Source organism: Zosterops lateralis (genome assembly GCF_965231275.1).
Source record: "Zosterops lateralis genome assembly, chromosome: 1".
NCBI classification, from domain to species: Eukaryota; Metazoa; Chordata; class Aves; order Passeriformes; family Zosteropidae; genus Zosterops; species Zosterops lateralis.
This window is the reverse complement of record NC_139762.1, coordinates 46,509,618-46,524,449: the sequence shown is the minus strand read 5'-3', so window position 1 is coordinate 46,524,449 and position 14,832 is coordinate 46,509,618. Positions and strand designations below refer to the sequence as shown.

The window sequence follows — 14,832 nt, the reverse complement described above, 5'->3', positions numbered from 1 at the left end:
ACCACACCTGTAGTTACTGTATCTCAAGGGAGATACTTTGGCAAAATATGTCTCTTCAAATGTGCCTCTATGCATTGAATGGCGAGATCATCACTTCATGGCTGGTGGTTTCTAAAGACTTTGACTTGTGACTCCTGTCAGGTTCACTCACTGTTTGAGTGTCCCCTCCCAGCAGCACATAACTAGAGCCCAAATGGTTTCAGCCTGGCTCTTTGCAGTTTCTGTGTCTTACTGTGAAATTTTTGCACATTAATTTCAGCTAACAGGAAAAAAAATCAAGACATTCAGGAAAACATGCTTTATTTTATCTTTTACTTTAGCTTTTATCATTAGAAAAGGGCCTAAGTTGGGTCCTGGCCTGGATGAGTTAGATGGAGCTGATGACCAGTAGTACTGCATTAAAACACTGAAGTAAAAAAAAAAAAAAAATTAACAACTTCTTGTAAACATCTAGTTTAAAAAAAACCCTACACACCAGTGGTTAGAAGCTGACAGAAATTATTAGCAATAAGCTCTTTTGCATAGAAATAGGTTTTATTACCATCTTTTCCAACCTAAACAGTTCTATGATTCTATGCACTTACAGCAGCTGGCATGAGCCCAGCACGGCGTCAGCAAAGACCACCTCTCCACCTGATCCTAGGAAAAATACCAGCAATCCAGGGTGTATTCTCTTCTCAATCCTTGCATAACATACTCCCTTTGAGCCCTGCAGGAGTTTTGTGCATGTGCATGTGTGAAAAGTATGGTCCAAAAAATGAAAACTAGTGAATTTTGCCTTTTCAGTTGGGATGGGGCTGCCTTTAAAAGACTGGGGCAGAAGGGCTGTATTTTGCTACATCACTGAAAGCTAATAGAGGCTACCCAACAGGGAAAGAATAAACTAATCACAAGTCACAGCCATATGAAATTCTTATGTTAAATCAGATTTGTTAAAGAGTGTAGAGGTTTCTTCTGGGTTTTGTTTGTTTGTTTGTTTAAAATCAACAGAAACTTGCCCTCTGCATGATTGAGCATTGTCTGCTCCTGAGTCTGCCCACACTCAGATTTCAAAGCACATTTGTGGCTTGTTGAGCCCTAGTGTTGTTTGGTTGCTTTTTTTGGTCAAGGACCTTTCCGTATGATTACACTCTAAAAGTGTGCCATAGATTACATGGTCCATAACCAGGTTACAAGGAGAGAACACAAGTCTGCATTTAGGAAAATATCTTTAATCCCAATAGGAGCAGCTTCAAACATTCAGCCTCCAAACTTTTGCATTATTGATTTGGTTAAATGTAGGGACAATTCCTGCAAATGTCAGAGATATTCACAGGGGGACAAAATTGCTCAAAATTAAATTTAAAAGTGAAGCAAAAGAACCTGAAACAGAACCTGAAAGTTTGCAAGATTGGGCTTCAGGTATGGAAAGCAGAATGTTAAAAACTTGGTGTAACAAAAATCTAGTAATTTTTGCATTTATCCTAAAAGACCAAATCATGTCAGATTTTGTTAACACTTTAATTAAAAGGGGGTGAAAAATACTGACTATAAAGGAGGTGAATTAAATAGCCTGCGAGGCCTTATAGGTAACGCAAAAATCACTATTGAAACAATGATCCCCTCACAGTTGAAAATATTGACCTTTGCTGAAGAAATTCACAAGTCCTGAACACAGTGTTTGCTGCTTAGTCCAATTTCAAGTCAATTGAAGGAAGCAAAATACAAAGAGAAAGGTCATATTGACTTAGTATAACAATCTTAATGAATATTGGCCCTCTGTTTTGCACTTCCAGTGGAAATACAAACCCAGTGGCTCATTCCCTTCCTCTCTGTGCTGATTTCAAAAACACACGTAGAAGGAAAAAGCTTTTGCTCAGTGTGATTCCCAACAGCACCATGTCTCTGTTTAAACAGAGCCTAAAACACAGCCTCCTTATTTTTTAGAAAAATATTTACCAAAAGGAGCTGTTGTTGACAAGAAAAGTCACACATATTTGAATATTAAACATTTCTAGCACTGTAAGTATTAGGGGAAAAGTAAGTAATTCGAGATTTGCAATCAATAAGGAAGAGACTGTGAAGGGTTTCTCTACAGAGAATATTTCGCTGTCTCCCAATAGCATTTGTTCTGTGCTAAACCTAAGTATTTTTTGGGACTTCTGTTGCTTATAGGTGTACCAGTCACGGACCAGCACTCAGCTGAGTAAGGCACCCACAGTACAAATGCAGAACAGAAAGACAAATCTAAGCCAAGAGCTCAGAGAAGGATGCAGACAGACAGCTGGGGGAATAGAAGGAAACAGTGACATTATAATATTTGAGTCCTTATTTTAGATAAACCGTGACAGACACAATGTCAATTTTTTTTGCATTTTTTAAAAGCTGCTGCTTCCTCTGTCAGCCCCAACCCTGCCATCCCCCAAGCCTAAATGAAATAAATCAGTCTGTTAATAATGACTGAGCTGCACTGGCAGCCAAGGTCGGAAGTCTAGTGAAAGACAAATGGTTAAAGTTTACTAAGCAGTTACAAACCACCAAAAACAGGTCTTAAAATGGGAAGTGTCAGGCAAACCCTTAATAACAGGTAATACTACCAGCCCCACCCATAATTATGGTACTCGTCTCCCCACCCTCTGAATGTCACTTGTTTCCATCAATTGCAGGCTTTTCGGAACACAGACAGTGCCTTGGCAATGTCTGCACACTGCCTTGCAAAAATGGGGTGATGATTTTTATCTCAGCTTCTGAGAAGCTGCTGCAATAAATGTATTAAATAATAACAGCACAAATAATAGCAATAATAACAAAACAGGAGTATCAGCTCTGTGCACATCCAGCTATGCCGATGCTATCATATCCCCTGTACCGTTTCAGGCAGCCTTGAGAGACTGTGTAGATGTATTGAAAGGAATACATTTACAGAACATCACATAGCCCCCATTAGGAGATTTTTATGATCACATTACTATGTGCTTTGTCTTCAAACGGAGACTTCACTGGCTTTTCCACCCATAAGCAAGAAAAAATACTTGCCACACTCATTATCAGTCTCTTGGTTCAGATTTTCTCTCTGATGTACAGCTGCTTCATTTTGTTTCTCAGTTCCAACAAGATGTATTATTGTCACCTTTCCCGTAACAATTTCCTTATACTTCTGAAAATAGGCGACAGTCAAGGATAGTACTATGAGCCTGGAACAGGTACATACTAAGAAATGTTTTAGATGTGAAGAGATGGGTAAATATTTTTGTTTAGTCATTATTTTACACATTTACTACAATTTGGGGAGACCGTTTTTTTTTAAATTACATCAGATAATTATACTATCTTACTCACAAGCCTTGTAATCTGTTTGCTCTGTTTAGGGGGATGTAATGAATGTGCAAATCACATGGAAACTTCTATACTTACTGACTTGATACAGGGTGCTTTTTAAACATCTGACTTGATGTTCGAGAAAGAATAAAAAAAAATATGGGGTGAAATTTCAAATAAATAGGGGTTTGTGAAGCAAATTAGGGAAGATTTTGAGAGACTTAGTGCCTCAGTGAACAAGTTCCTGTGTATTCGTAATGACATAACTCACAAATCACAGTAAATCAAGTGTGGTTTTTGATTTGTAAAAATATGCAAGAATATCCTTTTAACTATCTGATCAGCTCCATACCGAGCCCTCACACTACCAAAAGGTCAGAATCCAAAAGGGTTAAATATTGACTGACAAGAGGATGAAAGGGAAAGCAACAGAATGTAGGTGTATAAAGGTCTTGAGGGACATTCCTAAAAGTCAGTATCAGTTTTTACACTTCTTGCACAGGACCAGATATGAATTTCAAATAATGAATAGATTCAGATCATCTGTACTTTTCAAAAACGTGAAACTCATATTTATCTGTGCCCATGCCAAAAAACTTCTCTTCTTTTTTATTGCTCAAGTCTTCATTATTTTGAAAATTCATGCCAAAAATCATTATTTTTACTCTTTTTCACCCGTTTTGACATGTTTAGAACATCATACCCTCTCCTGTATTTGACCATATGATTTGTCCAGTCACTTACTGAATTATGCAACCCAAGAGTTTACAAAACAACACAGGGGTGAAATTTGCTAGTCATTTTGTGTGAGAAATTGTTAGAAAGAAATGGGTTTGAAAGCAAAAAAATCCTCGGGTGCTGGCTATTTCCAGCACCACCAAAAAATGCTTTGGATCCTAAATGCAACAAGCAGATTAGTGAGTTACACAAATGGGGAATGTGCCCCTGCCCCTCAGTCCAGCTACAGCAGAGCCTTAAAAGGAACAATTGCCCTGTTAAAGGACCTTCCATGGTGGCAGTGGCAGGATGAGAGACTCAGAGGGTGAGGGGTTGACTACGAAAGGCCCTTGGTGATTTGTGTTCCACTTTCCTTTTCCTAGGGGAAGGATGTTTCGGCAACAGAGAGTTTGCTGGCAACCTGATCCTCCCCAGAGTTACAGAGATCTACAAAGGAGATGTGCCGGATGTCTCCCCTCCCCCTGTTGCGTTTTTCCCATTCACACCATGCATCTCTCCCACAACAGACCTCCTCATCAGCTCCTTCTTCTTTCCACAGCACAAGCTCAGCCATATTCGAGTGTCTTAGTAGCACACAACACATCAGGAAGCCTCACCATGTTGTTTATGTGGCTCCACCGTGCAGTGATATGAACCAGCTTCAAAAAAAAAAAAAAAATTTGAGAAGTTGTGTGGCTTCTAAATGGGAGCAAGAACTTGATGGTTGAGAAAGGCAATGGCAAACAGAGTAAGAGTGGGAAGACAAAGGAAAAAGCTTATGAGGAGGAAATAGCTACTAAGCCAGCCTTTAGACTTAGGGCTTCCCAGAAACCATAGAACCTTTGTCCCACAGAATTTCACATGCACCAGGGATAAATAAATCTGTTGGCAAAGTTGGCAGAGCCCTTTCCCCATTCCTGCTCTAGAGGTGCCCAGAGCTAAAAGCTTCACCCAAAGACACTTTCCAAGCTATGCCTCTATACTGGAGGAAATCTGATGCAAAGAAACAGAGCCTAACTTGTCCAGCCCTGCAGAAGAGTGAAAGAAGAGCTCAGAAACTGTAAAACCATGTCCCAGCTCAAACCCCACCAGCCATACAGCACCCATAGCCTGAGATGTGGCACAGCCCTCTCTGGACTGGTGAGTGATGTGCTGCAAGGACCCCTGGGCACACACAGCAGTACCTCCACACGTTGTCTCCCCTCCAACCCTGTGGTTGCTGCCTGAGAAATTATAGCCAGTGATGCTGCTGTAAATGGCAATATCTCTGGGAATGGCTTCATTCAAATCACACTTCTCTGGCAGTGCACAGGAGGAAAGGTGGGTGGAAGAAAAAAGGTAGACCCAGCTCAGTAGCAAATATTGACATAAAACAATAACAAAACATTATTGTACAAACCCAAACAGTGAACAGGTGAATTCAGGAATGAATATAGCCCAGGAAAGAGCTTCAGACTCATGCATTCATGTTCACATTTCTAGTGCTAAAGAATATGCTTCAGAAATGGAACCTGCATAAGCACAGGTTGCAGAAACTTAGAGGAAGTAAATAAAAAAAAAAAAAAGTAATTTATAATTATGCAGGAGGGCAGATATTACCGGATATAATAAAGCACTAATGCAACTGCTCAGTTTGGGGCTTGTTTATTTGTTAGTTTTTAATGAGGATACTCCGGCTGGCATCCCTTAACTCTCAAAAAATGCTCTCCTGATTGGGTGCTCAACTCCAGCAAGGATTAGGCTCACACTCAACATCCACAGTAAAGCTTAATCTTCAGTAACATTAGCTCATGAACAAAAAATAATCTCTACTTTGTTACAGTCATATATACAGCAATACAGAGTTGATGGTCGCACTACCTGCCTTGCACAGGTTGTCCTACGCTTAACTACCTGCATTTCTCCTCTTCATTTTTATTCTTTGCTGAGGGAGGAGTGGTTTATGATGGCAAATAAACAGCTTGTTCTACCTTCTCTCCTCCTCCATTCAATTCATCAGGTTGTTTGTGCTTTCTTAATGAAGTCAGCCATGATTTCCACTATGTAGTGTTTTGTTGTGCTAAGTCACTGTTCTCCAACACTTGCATTTCTGCTGGGTAGGCCTAGGTCAGCCACAGTTTCTGAGCTTTCCTACTGAATGCCAAGCAAGGCATTTTACTTGGCAGTGAGCAAATTTGCAAAAGCACCTGCTAGTGGGAGCGAGGGAGGGTATGGGGTACTCCACTAGCTACCTAAATAACCCGAAAACCAGTCCCTCAGTCCTGCTTCAGATCTTCAGTTTTGATTTTTATTTTCCTGCCCTGTGTGATGTGGTCTCAGCCAGGCAGTGCTTGGGTTCTGCCAGTAGCACGAAGCAGTTAGACGGATGCACAAGTTATGAAATACTGATCCAATTCCCCCACTGAAATCACTTAGCAGCAAAATACAGATATCCTTTGAGAACATGAATAGCACCCTGACTCTTAAAAGCAAAATACCAGGAATCTGAGGGAAAGAGCCTAAAGCACCACGCATTTGTGGCACCAGCTTTACCTAGGAGAAAGGAGAAACTGACTGGGCTGTGGAAATACCTGCAAGGAAGTTTGCGAAAGCACATTTTCACCCTGTGCTTCATATGCAGAAATGCTATACTATTTACTTACTTGGATGATGACTGGGAGACACATTAGCATGAACTATTATAGAGATGAATGCCTCAATTTTAGGAATTCATATCCCAGTTGTTACTCTGAGAAAATTGTTATGGACATAGATGGAAGCTGAGCCCAACTAATAACTTAAAAATCAGATCTCTGGAGTAGACACGAAGAAGCTGCAGAAAGCAGCCTTAAAACCAGAACCATTTTCACTAGTGTGGTATATACATCTTTGCTTAACTGATTATACGTTTTCTTCATTGGGCAAAAGGGATTTGAGACATGCAAATTCTAGCTTAGGGATGAGTTGTGTAACGTCACACTCGCTCATGAGTAATCCCATTGACCTCCCCAGGCCGCCTCATGCGAGCAGGCGCTCCTCATCACCGCTGCGGGCTTTCAGTGCATTTCTGCATCTGCAGCACCCTCCGCCTGCCCTGCTCCGGCACCGGGGCTTCGGCCGGCTCCTCTGAGCCCCAACGCCGCGCCCAAGCGCAGGGCACAAGTGTCCTGGGAGAGGCATTAGTCTGATTAGTTCTCTTAGGATACACACCATACTTTTTTTTTTTTTTTTTTTTTTTTTTTTTTTTTTTTTTTTTTTTTTTTTTCACCAACGTAGAAAGAACGTTTCAAGGTTAGTCTGTGAGAATAATCAATCTTTTAAAACACACGAGTTCTCTAATTACATTTGAAAAGAAAACAGAAAAAAAAAAAAAGGCGGCGCGTGTGCTGTGGCAATGAAAAAGACTAGTAAAGTCAGCACAGCTGAGCCCCTAATTTTGTCTTTTCACCCAGTTTCAGACAATTAGATCTGTGAACAGTAAAAAAAAAAAAAAAAAGGCAGGGGGTAAAAAAAAGAAAAAAAGAAATAAGCACGTGGTTAATTTTTATAGCACAGAGTCCAAATGAAAAGAGACCACTTGGCTTCATCAAACTTCCCATCTTCATAGTCTGAAGAATGCTGCAACTCTCTACTGGTACATGCCTGTAAGGTAACTAGTAACTGGCTTCCATAAACACTACATTTACCAGAAGAAAATAAAATAAAAAAAAAATAGTAAAAATCCCTGCTTAGTTCACTGCTCATTATACAAGCCAAATTGCAAAGAGATTGGTTTTTTTCTCTGCAATGAAGTAAATGGAAGAGCCAACACACACAAATATGCATCTGTTACTAATGAGATGTTTACAGCCCCTGCCTTGCCAATTGCACGTATGTAATACCTCGCTGCGTCCTTACCTATAGAGCTCTGGTTAAGAGACAATAGGTGCAAATTAATGTCCAAACAGACATTATCTCTTCAAGCCTGGACATGACTTGAAGCCTTGTTAAATATTTTTAAATGCCACAGCTTTCTACTAAGGTTTTAAAACCCTTTCTTCCACTCTTTGCTGATGGTAAAAATGTTCGGGGGACAGGACAAGATATTCATAATAACAGGACATTTTGCTCTGCACTTTGTTTTAGCATGTGGGGGGAATAATAATTGTATTCAGACTTGAAATGGCTTGGGTTACGCAGTTCAGAGCACAAGCACCTGCAGCAAATTAATTTGTTGTAGCACATTTATTATCTCATAGCTTCTATTTAGGCTGCAGCTGTTGCTATTATGTTAATAATGTTTTTTATCACCACTGTATACAACAGGTTATGGTAATAGAGAAATTTTGGGGCGTGGGGTGTTGGTTTGAGTTTTTTTAAATTTTATTTCTCAGAAAGAAAAAAGATGGGGAGAATATAACACATAAGCATTGACCAGGCATTTAGCCTTCTGTTTATTAGCCGATTTGAAAGAGAATGGGCAAGAGAAATTAGAAAAGAGTAACAATAGACAAAGATGGCGCGTGCAGAATTTGTGAAAGCAAAAAAGAAGAAGAGATGGAAAAAAAGAAAGAAAGAAAGAAAGACCGAACACCGCAGTGCTGGGGTGGTGAGTGTTCGGGTGGGGGCGGGGAAAATGCTGCAGTTTTCGTGAAATAATAAGGTGGAAAAAAAGGCATACAAAGAGTAGGTTTTTCATTGTCTGTAAAATATAAACACAGATGAATTCTGTCTTTGGTTTGTTCATGCTTTTCACTCTGCACAGCAGGGATGTTCTTAAGAAGTTGCCCTCTGCGAAATTTCACTAAATGGAAACCGTGGACCCTGCATGATGCGATTATAATCACACCAGCCATTCTTTTTACATAATTTTTTGTTTAAAATCCAGTAATGCTTCTTGTTTTTAAAACATATATCTATATCTATACATGCATCTAAAACAGTGCTGGTTTATGTCCCCCCAGCAAAGTGCAAGCTGAAGCTATAACTGGCTGTATCCCATCCGCAAATCTCCATGGACTCAAAAACAATATGAAAATTTTTAGCTGACAAGAACATGTCTGCTGCCTGCAGTCACTGCAATAGCTCACCATGTTGCCTACTAACCAAAAGATCAAAAATTATCGATTTCATGGCGCTGCGTGCTTGGGATAGAAAAGCTACTTTAAAATTTGCATTATTTAAGAAATGAATTAAGAGAAAAGACTCATGTTTTAGGGCACTTTGGAACGTAAAAATGGCTTTATGTTTTAATCTTATCAATGATTTACTATAATTCTATTATTTTTAGCAGCTGGGGTCTGGAAATGATTTTTTTTTGCCGATGAATTTAGGATTTTGCCGCAGTATACATCTGCAGTCCCAGAATCCTCTGGTAAGATAATCCCTCCTGCGATGGGGAAACGCCTTTAACCTTTTCGTGAATGAAAAATATGCAACCATTTTGAAATAAAAAGGGGGATAGAATGATGATTTCTAAGAGCTGGAATGAAATTTACTGTGAATTGAAAGAACAAGGAAAGGAAAACGTACTGTAATCGTGTTGTGGCGTTGGAGTTTCTAGCTGTTGTCTCCATCGCTCCTACCCTTTCTCCAACGGTGTCCGTAAATATGCCTGGAGTATGGTGTCACCCATATCTCACGCGGGTGGGAAATCGAGAACCAAGGTGTTCGGAAACGCAGCGCTTCCTTGCCACAACTGCACAATTGCTACAACCACCACAACCTCCACGCTGCAGGCTTTAAGGAAAATTTTGATCACCGGTCACTGAAATTCATTTGACCAGTGGATTCGTAAGATGACCAGGCTGCATTAGGGGAGCCAAGCCTCTAGAAAACATGAGGTGTTTACAGCTGCTTGGGGCTTTTAGCTAGAAAGGGAGAGGGAATTTTTATGCGGCATAAGAAAATTCTGAAGCCCTAATCCATGCACAGCCTCGTTCAAATGAAACTAAAACTCTGATAGTCTCATATTTTCAGACAGCACGGTAATTAAGAAAGAGTGGTCTGAACAGAAAAATCGTGTCTTAATGATTTACTATCTTGTGTTTTAAGATTATATATTAGAGCCAATTACTCGGAATAAAGAAACTTGGCCTAAAGCTATTGAAAAAAAAAGCAAAATTATAGATCAGCTACCTTCTTAAAGATAGCTTCCTATATGAGTATAGCTATATATTTAGAGCATTGACAATTAAAGGGTTACAACTCTCGGAAAAGAGGGGTTTCATGTGGACAGAGTTTGATTAGGGAAGGAGGAGGTCGGTGTCACACCTCTGCAACTGGTATTGTTTTTTCCTGTATTTTTGGACATCTTTTCTGCCAGGGTGCCTCAACACCACCATTGCAATTGTTTTAAATGAGGAGTGTGAGACCCATAACCATTATGAGACAGGCACACAGAAATTTTAAAGGAAAACTTAAGTGCCGCCATAGATGTGATGATGACAACGTTTTGATCGGTATTGTGGATTTTTGCTCACATGATCATGCATTAAACTTTGAATATAAGACCATCTCAATATTTGTTTGGCTAGTAGTAATTAAAATATACATATTGGGAGATGCGATGTTTCATGTTTAGTCTGTTCCATTGCTTAAATATGCCGGTAATCAGATATTCTGATGAGTAATGCCTCAGCTACTAAATCAGCTGGAGACTTTAATCTTAGTTTCTGAAACATACCTGATAAATAAACTGTTGTAGGAATTCATGTGTACTGAATTAAAGAAGGAAGCAGTAAGGCATATTGCATTTCTCCAAAATGAACACAAGGAAAAGGAGAAACTTTTTTTAAAAAAATCAAACTGACGGACAATGACAATTCTATTTCTGATGCTTGCAACATTTATAGACTACTCCAATTTATGTCATTTGAACCAGTTAACAAGATTTTTTGATCATTATCTTCTGTACTAATTTAGTACTAATTCGTAGGGTCTTTCATTCCTTCAAAATCACCCGGATACACACATACATTTTTTTAAATAATTTTGGAGAAAAGTAAAATTTAACAATTATTTTTATCTTGAATAATTCTATTTTTCTTTGTCGATAAAGAACAATTTTTTTTCCACTGAAACTGAGCCTGAATGGCATAGCTATTTACTTTAGCAGAGTAAAGACCTTAATGTGTATTAATAAAATGTAGGTCTCAAGTATGAGCCAGAAGTTACATTGATTAGTCCTGTGTCTCAAAGAGTGCTTAAATACCACAAGCATCCCCCTCTTTTCCCCTTCGCTCCCGTATGAAAGTGAGACTATGTGACTTTTTAATACACTATAACCTTTGCTGGAAGTAGATTCCTTTTCTTTTTTTCTTTCCAGTTAAGAGGATCAGAATGATGTATCTTTTTGCTGACAAGTGAATATATATTTAGTCAGTGTCTGAAAAAAGATTTTGTAGTTGATTCTTGAATACGTTGCTAGAGCATGCACAGTTAGAAGCCAATTATGCATACATTTTTAAGATCCATATGGGAAATCAAAGATTCAGGCCCAGAGCCCTAGATATTTCTGTAATTGATAATTTTGCTTTGTCCTCATATTAGGACCATGGCTACTCATTTGTTACTATGTTCCTTACAAAAACAGTTTTAACACCAGGATTTCAGAAGGAAAGGTGACCATAAGTTTACATTTAACTGTTTCTTATTTTTAATTAATGGGCTTCCTACTTTTTACCATACTAAAAGTTGACTTTCCAAAAGCAGTGCGAAGGATGGAAAAAAAAAAGAGTTAACAAAAAGATTTAAATCATTATCTTTTAAAATTTAAAACCATGAAGCTCTCCTTTGCACTGAGGATTTCTTACTGCAAGGATACACAATGGACATGTTAGGAGACTGCTTGACCTTTTGAAAAAAAATATGTCTGCAGCATATTCTTCAGTAAACTGCCACCAAAACAAACCTATTAAAGTATAAAAGAGCTCAGAGGAAACTTTTGAAGCTGCATAGACACACTCAGTGCTTCTTGGGGAGGAAAGGAAAAAAAAAAAAGTAGAAGAGGAAGAATAACCGCACTGTTCATGAATTCACTGATGAAGCCCCGCACTGTAATATCCCACAGAACATTTACTCTTCTTGTTTTGATAGTGGAACTTGACACACTGTATTTTAGAAAAATTAGGAATATAAAATGTATTTTAGAAAGATTTTTATAATATAGAGAACACCGACAAGTTAATCATAATTGCAATTCGACTATTAAGATACTTGTTTTCCTGGAGTAGGGGTTTGGGGATTTTTTTTAAGGTACAATTTTAGAAAATGTTTAGCTACCTAATAGCTAAAAATTGCAAAGCTGATACAAACCAAATTTCTATAAGCAATGTGTCTAGATGCAAAAGTATCCTAACCACTTTGCAGTGAAACAAATAGAGATTAAAATTACAACAACCCATGCAGAAGTAAAGCATCCAAAAATCAACAAGAGTTAATAATTAGGTACTAAAGGCCTTACGAAATTTATATATATATATATAAGTTGTATGTTTTAAACCTGTTTTTAAAAGGTCTAGTTCCAGTTGTCCTCGTCAGGTCAAAAAGAAAAGCGGTCCACAGTTCAGGGGCCAGAAGCAAAGACATGGACTGTACCCCTCCTGCTCCTGCAAAATCCAGGCTCCAAAAGCCCCATCCCTGCAGACCTCAGGGGGTGGGATGGCACACAAAGAGGCTCTGAAAGGTATCTGGAACCATGCAATGCATCAAGGGCGTTTGACTGATTCTACTGTTGTTATCAAGTACCCAATGGAATTGCTTATAGTGAATTTGGCAATAATGCCCTATAGAAACAGCACTTTGAACTTATATAGTACCTTTGATCCAGGGATCTAAAAGGAGGGGTTTGTCAGTATTACTATTCCCATTTTACACAGAGTGAAACCGAAGCAGAGCAGATTTTCTCAAGGTTGCAGGAGAAGGCAGCTGAGAAAGGAAGGTGGACAAAGAAATTAACTCTTCCCCCCACACCCTTTTCTCTTTTTTTATTGCTCAAACCAGTCTTCAGGAATACTTTCTTTGGCTCTTGTCTTAAATTGGAATCAAATTTCTGGTGTTAAGAACAAGGTCCTTCTGCTCATAGCTGCACCAAATAACTCCCCAGGAAGGTGATGAACACTCACAGTCCACGGGCCTGATCTGGCAGAATTTTCTTTGCCAGCTTATGCCAACAGCTGCCCTCATTCTTATGCTTCTTTCGACCAGCATTGTCTAAATGGGCAGCACGAGAAAAACAGCACAACAAGGAAAGCTGCATTTCTCAATTCTCCAACTTCAGGGTTGTCCAGGTGGCATTTCTTTTCCTTACCAGAGGGCACCAGAGGTTGCCCACAGCAGAGGGAGGCTCGTGGGTGGATGATTGCTATACCCTGCAGTGGCAGGGGTAGTGGGGAGGAAAACAGGATTTTTTAAAATCATTTTTTTACCATTGCCTTTCTAAGGTCGTATGAGTCGTGACAGCTAACCCAGCCTTGGAACCCCTCTCCAGCACTTGCCTCACTGGACTGTCCCTCTGTCACCCATCGCCAGTTCCACACCTCGTCTCTTGTATGCAGCAAGAGACTTACTTTATCCTCCCAACAAACCCCCAGCCCAGGAGAAATGCCCTGTTTTAAGAAGCTCCAAATTCAAAAGAAAGCAGCTTATAAGAAAATCAAGCAGCACTGTGAAAGAAGTTCCTTTACTCTACGTGTGACTGAATAAATCAACGGGAAAAAACCAAATCTTTAAGTGCAACTTCCTAAGTAGAAACTGTTTAAAACAGGATCATCAGTGGAAAAAAACAGGCAAAAAAGTAGCCCCTCTGTGAACCGCGGATCTCCCCGCTGCAAGAACTGCAGAAACTGGAGGTTTGTGAGGGATAAGAGGGGCTGCAAGAAACAAAACAAGAATTTAATCTCCCACATCAGCTCGTGTCAAAGCAAATTTATACTGAGGGGGGAACAGAACGGATGTTTGCCATAAGAACGTTGGTATATACAGTCCTTGTTTCATGTGGAAGGAGGTGTGAATGTATTTTTCCCTCCTGGTTTGTTAAACACTGACTTGGCCAGTGCAAGACGGCGCACGCAAAAAGTCTGTAAAACATTCTGTGTGCAAGCCCGAGCACGCCGAGAAGAGGCCGCCACGGACGTGCCTTCACACGCCGCGAAAAAAACCCTTGTGCAATTCCTACTTTCCTGCTTTTTACGACTCGCTAAAGAAACGAGGGGCGGGCGGGGAGGAGGAGGAGGTGTTGGAGGGGGGGGCGGGTGAGAGGGAAGTTCTCTTCTCCCATTAAAAAAAAAAAAAAAAAAAAAAAAAAAAAAATTGCATAACGAGATACTTTCTTTGGCAACTGCTTCCTGACAAATATTTACAAGGGCAGAGCGGGAAAGCGTTTCCGCCGACGTGAGCGGGGCCCGCCGCCACCTTGCCGGGCTCCCCCCGGGCCGGGCCAGCCTCGGGCCCCCCTCAGGGCCGGGGCCCGTCTCCCTCAGCGGCCCCAGCGCCTCCCGGACTTGGCGACGCGGCCCTTCGAGGAGACGGAGTTTCGCTACACTTGGTGCCGTGCATTAAAATAAATAAATAAATGAATTAAAAAAAATAAAAAAAGCAATAAAAGTCCAGATTAAACGGGGAGGGGAGTAGCAGAGAGAGAGCCACAATCGCCTTTTGCCCCCCCCCAGCCCCGACCCCCGCTCCCCTTCCCGAAGCGGGACTCCGGGCTGATCCCCTCAGTCGCATCCCCTCCCTCGCCGCCTCTACACCCCTCAGGGCAGCAGCAGCAACTTGGTTCCCAAGCCAGGAGCGGCGATCCTTCTTTCCCACCTCCGGAACAAGGTGTCTCGGCCGCACTCCCCCTGCCCCGTCCAGCCC

At 40.4% G+C, this 14,832-nt stretch overlaps 1 long non-coding RNA gene across 1 annotated transcript; it reads right to left on the bottom strand.

Annotated features, from left to right (window-relative positions):
• Positions 1–239: 239 nt before the first annotated feature.
• LOC310917103 lies at positions 240–14,824 on the bottom strand. The gene is made up of 3 exons (XR_014591393.1): positions 14,785–14,824; positions 4,544–4,673; positions 240–406 (listed from the first exon to the last, which is right to left on the bottom strand). It is a non-coding gene; the product is annotated as an uncharacterized lncRNA (long non-coding RNA).
• Positions 14,825–14,832: the final 8 nt, after the last annotated feature.